Source organism: Cotesia typhae, unplaced genomic scaffold (assembly GCF_013202065.1).
Source record: "Cotesia typhae breed Kobodo isofemale line unplaced genomic scaffold, CoteBio_Ctyphae scaffold_152, whole genome shotgun sequence".
Taxonomy (NCBI): domain Eukaryota; kingdom Metazoa; phylum Arthropoda; class Insecta; order Hymenoptera; family Braconidae; genus Cotesia; species Cotesia typhae.
The window spans coordinates 3,741,272-3,751,730 of NW_027423776.1; positions in this window are offsets into that span (position 1 = coordinate 3,741,272).

Genomic DNA, 10,459 nt, shown 5'->3' on the forward strand with positions numbered 1-10,459 from the left:
GAAGATCGAAAAGGAGTTAAAAAACTATCCATTTTATGTGAAATTTCCAATTATGATATCATTCATAATTTAGATGTCGACTGGTTGCACTGCGTTGGACTAGGAGTTGTCCGTCAATTTGCAGATTTATGGTTTAACTCATTAAACAAAGATGAACAGTTTTATTTTGGAGAAATTCTGGAATCGGCAAACTCTTTTATTACATCATTTCTTCCAACATCATATTTTTCTCGGACACCAAGACTTTTAACAGATCGTGCTCATTGGAAAGCTCACGAGTGGATTATTTTTCTTTTGGCATACAGTTTGCCTCTGCTTAAAGTTTACTTTCCAAAAAAATACGCTAATCATTGGGCGTTGTTAGTTGATGGAATATCGATACTCATTAAACGATCAATCACGAAATCAGAATTAATGTATGCCGATCAATGCTTAAAGCAGTTTGTTCTTGGAGTTCAAGAGTTATACGGAGAAAAATTCATGAGTTTTAATGTTCATTTATTAACTCATTTAGCCATCAGCGTAGAAAATTGGGGCCCTCTCTGGACTCACAGTGCATTTATGTACGAAGATTTCAACCAGACTTTAGAAAATTATGTGAAAAGTCCTAAAGGAGTTATTATTCAAATTTGTGACTCATTTAGATTGAAATGTGTAATTGATCGACTTTATAATTTGTGTAAAAATAATTTAAGCTATAAACAGAAAAATAATTTAGATCGTATAATGAATTATAAGCTAGTTGAAAACAAAACTTTACAGGAATGTAAAATATTAGGTCGAAAAACTTTAGTGAAGACACTATCTATGGATCAATTATTAGCTTTGAGAAGATTAAATGTCAGAGTCGATTCAAATACACATACTTTCATTTATTCTAGGTGTAAAATTTATCGAGAGATCGTAACAAGTGCTATGTATAAACGTAAAAAAAAAAGAATTAACTTCAATGTAATGCTAAAAAATGGAAAAATTTTTGAGATACAATATTTCTTGAATTTAAAAACAGGTTCTGGAGAATCAAATTATTTAATTGGCTACTATTACGTGATTAAAAATAATGAATCATTGATACATGGCAGAAAACTAGGTCATTTTATTATTTTAGATTATAAAATTCCGATTTTAGCAGCTGTAAAAGTACAAATGGTAAAAGAAAAAGTAATGATCGTTAGAATTGACAGATTAATAGCAACTTATGTTCACGTATGTAGTTCAGAATTACTGACTTGATTGTTGAAAAAAAATTTTTTACTGTTAGTAAATGATTTGTTATTTTATTTTACCATAATTTGATTATTTTCATTGGATAATTACCAGGAAAAAAAATTAAAAATCGAAAAATTTTATTATTATCTAATCACAAAAACTATTTTATATATTAAAAAAATTTGATCTTGCACTACTCCTTTCAAAAAATAATTACTATTCATCTTATCGAGAAATATTCAATTACTCTCTCTAATCACTTTTTTTATTATTCCACTCTACCCACAGATGAAAAAATTAGTAAAAGAATACTCGGTATTTCTAGTTTAATTGAATGTATATCTATTTATTAATTATTTATTATTAATTATTATCTAGCTAAATGTATGCAAACTATTATAATAAATAATGATATATTGTAAAAAATATTATGATTGTTATCTTACAATTTAAATTTTTAAAATAAACCCTTTGCTTAAGAAATTTTTTTTGAAAGATTCTTGGTTGACGAGATACCGATAGTATGAGACAAAAAGCTCCATGTTTGTTGGAGCTCGGGAAACTTTACGATAAATGGACGTAGCAAACATGAGTAATTAAAAACATCAAGCTTAATAAGTAAGCTAGACAGCTCCGATTGTAAAGTAGTTGAAAACGAATTTTCACTCCTGAGAACCAAATGAAACGTCTAGAACTCGAAAAAAATTGATGTAAGTCTTAAAATTTTTATGGCTAACAATTCAATTACAGTTTTCAAAATTTTGAATGATATGGTTCTAATTCTCGATATAAATATTTTTGCTAAAAAACAAACTATCAAACATTTACGAAAAAATTCAGATCTTTTTCCCCACGATTTACTTAAGAAGTATATTTTTTGTTTAACTTTTAAGGTAATTTCATGTATAATTAAATATATATTAAAAAAATATTTTATAATATATATAAGAAAAATATATTTTTAAGTATATAGAAAAAATATATTTTAAAATATATAAAAAAAATATATTTTAAAATATATAGAAAAAAAATATTTTACAATATATAGATAAAATATATTTTATAATACACAGGAAAAAATATATTTTGTAATATATACATTTATGTATTGTAAAATATATGGTAAAAATATAATTTCGTAATATATGCTTGCATATACTAACAAATATAGTTAATTTCGCCACATATATGATTCAGATATTTTTATATATGTCACCATATATTAAAACAATATATGTTCTTTTCATACGGGTGTCTCTGTCTGAGCTCCATCTTTTTTAAATACAATTGTAACTACATTTTGTAGTAGTGATTGTACAAATCGCTCACTTCGATGTCTCAAAAGTTAACTGGAAATGCGACGTTTTAGAACGAATATAATCATTAAAAGTTTTACAGAAAATTATTAATTCAGTTCCGTTACCTATCACATAATTACAAGTTTTTTAAGAAAAATAAATACAATTTTGTTAATCTATTTAACATGTGAGCTAAATGTGACAGAATATTTTTTTAAAATTAATTGAGTTTCAAACGAGTTTGTATTTTGGATAATTACGAATAATAATTATAAAATACAAATTATAATTACGGTGCCATTAAACAGTTTATATATAATTATTATTGCGCAGTTTTAGTTTAGTGGAATATTACCAACCACTAAATTACATCCTGGCACAAATTCACACTAACTAAAAACATGTACTGAGTTAGTAACTATCTGCTATAGATTATGAACCGCTTACTCTAACTATCTGAAATATGCTCGAATACTTTATATCTTTTCAACTGAAGGATTTTATGAAAAGATAAATTTCTATTCAAGAACCAACGAGTAATTTAGAGAATAGGAAATAAAATGTAAGATTGAATAAAAAAAAAACTTTAAATTACACTGAGAGAAAAAATTTCTTTTAATAAAAATGAGCAATACTGTGATAAGGAATAAAATTGTTGAAAATTTTTAACAAATGAGATTTTTGTCATAACAAACATTAGAAAACAACAAAGAGCGTATGGTGGCTAAATTATTTTCTTATAGAAGTATTGAGTTTGAGATATCAAATTGTAAAGTAACATAGATATTTATGTCATAAAGCCGTGAAGTGGCGGTTTTCTGACAGCGACGATATTTCGATATGAGCTTAAGGTTTGCGGCAGGAAGGTTCGAAACTGGCGTAATTTTAACGACCGAGGAGTAGCCGAGGATGGAAATTTACGCTCGTTTTCGAACATTCGCGTCACAAACATTGAAGCGAATATCGAAAAAAAGTCGTTGTAAAAATCGTCACTTAACGGCCGAATGACGCACAATATTTTTTGTTATTATCGCTCTATAAGTTTAACTTTTAAGGGATAGGAGGCAAATAATGGCATATTTGAATTTTATGAAATTTCACAAGGGCAACAAAACATAATTTTATATTAATTATCTTTTTATTAATATTTATTTATGGCGTGGTTGTTATTTTATTAACATTAGGTCCGCTTCATAATAAACTGCCAGCAAAGAAATACTTAGCGCCACTCAATAGTAACTGTTTAAAATTTACTCACAACCATTGGTCAGTACACGAGAATGTGACTTTTTTTTTTACAATCTCTCTCAATTTCGTCTGGGTGTACTTGAAAAGTTTATAAAAAAAAGGAGGGGGTAAAACTTTAAGGCCTAGGCCGTGAAAAAAAGACGGTATGGTAGAGTCTCTAGAAAAGAGTCCCTTTACGGACGCCACCCAGCGCTAAAAAGTTGAACTTTTGGAGTAAGTATAATAAAAAAGTCATTTTTTCACTCTCCTTAGGAGCTCACCTGACTTTGGGTTTCAGTTTAATCGACTACTACCCCAATCACTACTTATAATTTAGATGAAAAATATGAAAATATATGTTGTTGCACAAACTATTCGTAACGTGATTGGTTAAATAAATATATATTAAGCATGAAAATATATCTAATTCGTGACTACGTGCACGCGCGCGCTTGCGCGCGTACTTAACTCTAGTTTGTTAATTAAATTACTTATTCCTAGAAAAAATTCGAAATTAAAAAATGATGATAAAGTTTATATTCTCATATATAGCCTGATATGGCTATATTAGAAATTTTTCTACGAGTAATTGATTCAACAAGAATGTTTTCTTGAAAGTTTCACTCTTACATCAAGAAATTCAATTCTTCAAATGTTTTAAAGTTCACTCTTAATTTAAAAATTTATAAAGACGTAAGTTTTTTAATTAATCATAATTCTTCTTTCTTAAAAATATAATTTTGCCTTAATTATTTTCTTCTGTTTATTTTATTTGTTTATTTATTTATTTAAAGATTAATTCAAGCACTGGAAATATAAAAAACTTGAAGGTGCAACATCAAAAAGATCCATCAGCTACAATCTACTATCTCTCGCACACTAACGCTTATGATGGATATGCAAAGTTATGCAGTTATATATTGAACATTTATCAACGAGGTACCTCAAAGCATTCATTTATCGTGAGTATATAAAAATACAAATAAGATGATCTACAAACATGTTTGCACAAAGTATGTGACGATATGAAAATACAGAGAAATTTATTTATTAAATTCTTTCACTCACTTTCAGAATACTGTCATTTATCAGAAAGCTCGAAAATATTAATTCAAATGATTCTTTATACACAGTTCTGCCACATTTATACCGAAAATAAATTGATTTTCTAGACGATTAATCTCAACTTATTTTTTATCCATAAGTATGCAGACATTTTTTTGATAAAACTACATAGTAGTAAATTAAAATTTAAATACAAGTAAGAGTTTGACTCACAGTATTGATAGCCTCGAAAGCTTCTTTCAATCAGGATATCACTAGCGGCTCATTCTTATTTATTTATCATTATCCAACTTACCATACGTGAAGAAATTGAAGGGCAAGGAGTCTAATGAATAGAGTCATCTTTAGTCATTCTTCTAAAAATTGTTGACTTTGTGAGCGACAATATTATCATTGGATACTAACTCTCGGTAGGCAACACTACACATTTATTGATGGTAATATAGGCAGCAAGCATTTTGATAAGAAGACAACCCCTGATAGCCAGCGCTTTCTCAGTAAGTGTTGACTTCCAGCAGTTACGGTTAATTTATACATCACGTTGGCGGTAATTCTTCTTTCAACAACAGTTGTAAGCAAATTGACGGAAATCTACGGCCGCAACTTGAATACAAGTTAACAATCAAACTTGTAGTTAAATTTCCTTTCAACTTTACTACAATTTGAAGGAAATACTTGTACAGCAAGTTTTGACGTCTATTTGCAGAGTAAGTTATAGGTAACTAATAGGTAATCGCTCGCTTTGCCAACTCTTTCCGTCAAGTTTGCTTCAAATTGCGGACGTAGATTGACAGTAAGTTATAGGTAAGGTGGCTATCAGGGACTGTACTCCGAATTACTTAAGTAATCCCTGATAGCCAACCTACCTGAAACTTGCTGTCAATTTAAGACCCCAATTTGAAGCAAACTTGACGGAAAGAAATGGCAAAGCAAGCGATTACCTGTTAGTTACCTATAAGTTACTCCGTAAATAGACATCAAAACTTGATGTACAAGTATTTCAGTCAAATTGTAGTAAAGTTGAAAAGAAATTTAACTACAAGTTTGATTGCTAACTTGTATTCAATTTGCAGCCATAGATTTTCGTCAATTTGCTCACAACTGTTGTCGAGTGAAAAATATACCGCCAACTTAATGTTAAGTTAACCGTAACTACTGGAAGTCAACTACTTTCTGAGAAAACGCTGGCTATCAAGATTAACTCGATGCCAACAAACGAGGATCTATTTTTACACGCTTTTTTTATTCAACTCGTTGTTAGGATAAAAGCTACTGAACAATCATATTTTATTTTTAACCTCATTCCAGTTAACACAAATAAAATCAAGTTGACGTAAATCTGCGGCCGGAATAGGACGCAAAGTTTACGAAACCAGTAAGGCAACAGATGTACTTATGCGCCGGTCTCTATGATTGCAGCTTTTCATTTTCCTTCTAAACAAAGAAGATTTTCGAAAAAAACGCTCTGCTAAGTAAAAGATTTTTTAATTATCTATTTTATATCAGAGCGTTTTTTTTCGGAATTTTCATTTGTTCAAAAGAAAAACATAAAACTGCAATTAGCTTTATCATCACGAGTGCAATAAGGATAATACCATTTCTCGCTGTGAGTGCGATGCGAGAAAAAGATGGGATCGGGGGTTATCACTAGTTTACGTGAAGTTAACGTCATCCTTTCGTAAACTTTACGTCAACTTTGAGTGAACCTTTTGGTCAATTCCAGCTGTAGATTGACGTCAACTTGATAAATAAGATAAATTCCAGCTCTATAAAACTGATGCAAATTTAAAAGTTGACGCAAAATTTTTGTAAACTTGACGTAAACTATTGAAGATCAAAACTAGTTACAATTGTCAACTCGTGCATAGTACGAGATTTACATCCTAACAACAAGTGGAATGGAAAATAGATCTTCGTTTGAATACAGTTGGCATCAAATTGAATAATTCGGAGTACAGTTGTCTTGCCAACTTTTTAACTTCTGTCGATTTCTCATGTCATACGCAGAAAAAAATTCACAACATGAAAATGTTATCATCTTGCGGTTAAGTTAAAAACAACATTTTATTTGAAAAATGCAGTTTTTTTTTAAGTTGTGTTGATTTTCCTTAGGTTTTGCTTGCCAATTTAAACTATTATTATAAATTTACACTAACTTGGTATTCACTTATAAAAGTTATCTTACTCCAGATCGGTGGTTGAACACAAGAGCGTCCTTTTTCATTTAATTTCCAATATTCTGCGATAAATTAATGTAGCAATAGTTAAAAAAAAAATTGAAACTGAACATCAGGCTATCTGGTCCTTATGATAGTTTAGCTGAAAAAAAAAAAAAGTTTGGAAAATTTTATACAATTGCTGATAATCTTTCCAGTTTCTTATAATTCAAATCAGGATTGATAATTCATTTTCTATAACTCTCTATTGAATTTCATTACTTCTAAAAAATTATGTACCAACTATCAGACCATATCTAGTTAAATACCACCACAATAATTCAAATATTATCTTATCATGTCACACACTTTTTATCAAAAAAATTAGGTTAATTAATCGTAAAATGAAAATGAACTCCTGAAAATTCTAAGCCAACGTTTAAACAATTAATTTAATTATTATAATTGAAGTTATATGATTCTATCATTAAATTTAATTTTTAAAGTTTTAATATTATTTAAATCATTTCGTGACTTTCGTAATAATTTAGTCGCTATAAATCAGAAGCTAGAATTTTAATATAAACATAAACAGTAATAAAAATAAAAAAATAGTATAAATATTAAAAATATTTATACTGAGTCGAATCGATTGAACGTGATACACAGGATGACACCCACAAGCTAATAGATGTTAATTAACCTGAATACACTTTACCTTTTTTTTTGTAGTAGTAATATAAACACAGAGCAGCCACTCCCTATCTTTCGTGTGCTTACGCCTGCTAGCTCATTAACAATACTATCTATTAAAATACATTTAATGACTATTCATCACATAATTAATTCATCGTCCAACTAGGATTATTAAAATCAATAATTTGAAATGCTGCATATTTATTCTCGGAGGAATTTTCTGAAAAGCAGCATTATGTAAATCCTAAATAGTATGTCGAGCTTAATGACACAAAACATGTCACCTATTAGACTAGATTAAAGAAACTAAGGAATTTTACTTAAAATTTTTAATTTTGTTTGAAGCATTTATAATTAAACTATAATCCTGTAAGCATGTTTGAATAAAAGATTCATGTATAGTGTTGAGATGATAAAAATCACTTTTAAAACGAGGAGAAAAATTAATTTATACACGAGTTATTTAAGTCACGAATTTAGTTATGAGGTTTTTTTTAGGTAAAATGAAATACCACTTCAATGATGAGAATTATAATCGCCACTACTTGTTATAATTAAAAGTCTCATAGTAGAGTATGTTATCTAACTTTTTATCTTGAAGTTCTTAGATGAAATGTTGGGGTTAGTTTTGTCTAGCCTGCATCAAAATGACAGGTATGCAAGTATTATGCCTCCTGCTTCGCTATGCTATACGAAACTATGATTATGTATGTCTTACCATTATGAATTATTCATGAATAATATTTTTATTTTGAAATTATATCCTAGACTGTAAACTATATACTATACGCCGTGTTATAGAGAAAAATGCTCTATTTTTATGCATAGTTATTTTATTTGTTAACAATTTAAAGTTTTGTCTAATATATAAATATTAATTATACAGGAAGTCAAAAGCTCTTCAAATATCAAATTTGTGGTACTATTTAGATTAAAAAAATAAATAATTAAACAACAAACTTTTTTACCGATAAATTATGAAATTGGAATTGCTTTTATTATAACTGTATCAATATCTGAAAAAAGTTCAAAAATAAAAGTATTTTAATTATAAAGATTTTACATTTAATTCAATTGTGATTGAACAAAAATTATGTGCATCGTGAAAACCATATACTTTGTAGAAAGAACTCTGGTCTTTCAAAAAAAAAAAGAAGTCAAATTGGAAGTACCTTGTGCCGCACATCGAGAAAAATCAATTTTTCCACTTTAGTTGGATTTCAAAGGGTCTTCTGATGTGTTTATCATAAAATGGATATTTTCATTCAAAAGCTGGGAATTTTTCCCACAAAATACGATTTTCCGTGGATTTTAATAAAAAAGTTTTTCTCATCAGCAAAATTGATAAAAAAGTTAAAAAAAAAATTTATTTCAAAAAATCATTACTTCACAACCGTTGCATATTGAGGGCTGAAACTTATAGAAAATTTTTTTCTTATTATAGAGAACACCTCCACAAATTTTAAACATAATCCGCAAGGGCCGCCCCATAAAAATGTACTTGGTGGAATGACCCATTTACATAAGTCATAATATCAAATATAATCCAAATTATACTAAATTATTTTTGTATTAAAATCAGTGTAATCTCCGATTTGACTACGTAATTTTTCTGATTATACCGCGTAAGATTATATTGGATAAATTCCGAAAAAATATCCCGTATAATTTGAATTTTACTCAGTAGAATCTTGGATTATATCATTTTTTTGAAAATTGTGATATTCAACTTTTTTCTTTTTTAATTTGTAAATTTTTTTCAAAATTTTTTAAAATTGTGATAATTAATTTTTTTTGTAACTTTCATTTTTTTATATTAAAAAAAAAATAACCAGAAAAATTACTTGATCAAATCGGAGATTACATTGCGTATAATACAAAAATAATTTAGTATAATCTGGATTATATCTGATATTATCTGAAATTTTTTTTTTCACTAAAGATAACACAAAATATAATATGGGAGGATATGTAGTGTAATTTTGTTCTTTTCGTGTAATTATAATAAACTTGTTATGAAATTAAATTAATTATTACACTATAATAATTTAATATATATTCAAGCAAGATAATATTAACTTGATGTTACATTCAAAATTTTTGATCTTATACATCAAAACTAGATCTTCATCTTAAAATTTTACTCTCCTATAGCATAGACAATATGATTATCTAAAAATTAAAGGTGAATCATCTGTTGACGTCTCATTTTATCATAATACATTACTCATATATAATTTATGTTTGAATTCAATCAGTGAAATGACACGTAAAAGTCTATTGTCGACGTAAAAGAAAATAAAGACAGAGAACGATCGAAGGTTTTAGTGCAAGGACATAAATACAACTTTTCTTTATACTTTTCCAAGGGGGATGATTCCGATTGTGACTCACCATAACGGGGAAATCCCCGTTGCGTTTCAACGACTTACTGAATGATGAAGCAAGAGACTATCCGGATACCATAAAGAGAATGCCACGATCTCCTTGCTCCTAGACCAACCCTCTAGATAACACCCCTGTACTGTACGAACGAACTATAAGTTGTGAAGCGTCCTCGTATATTGTGAATGTAAATCATGTCTAATTTTTTTACTACTATTTTTTTATTACTATTTTTAAAAACTCATGACACACAGTAAATTTTGCTGCATAATTTAACATACTGTAAATCTTTATATTATGTTTTATGAAGAAAAAAAAATAATGTATATTTTGAAACTGAAAATTCCAAAATTTTTGCAGTAAATTGAATGAAAAATTGTCATTTTGCAAATAGTAGATTGAAAGATTCCGAATGTTGAATTT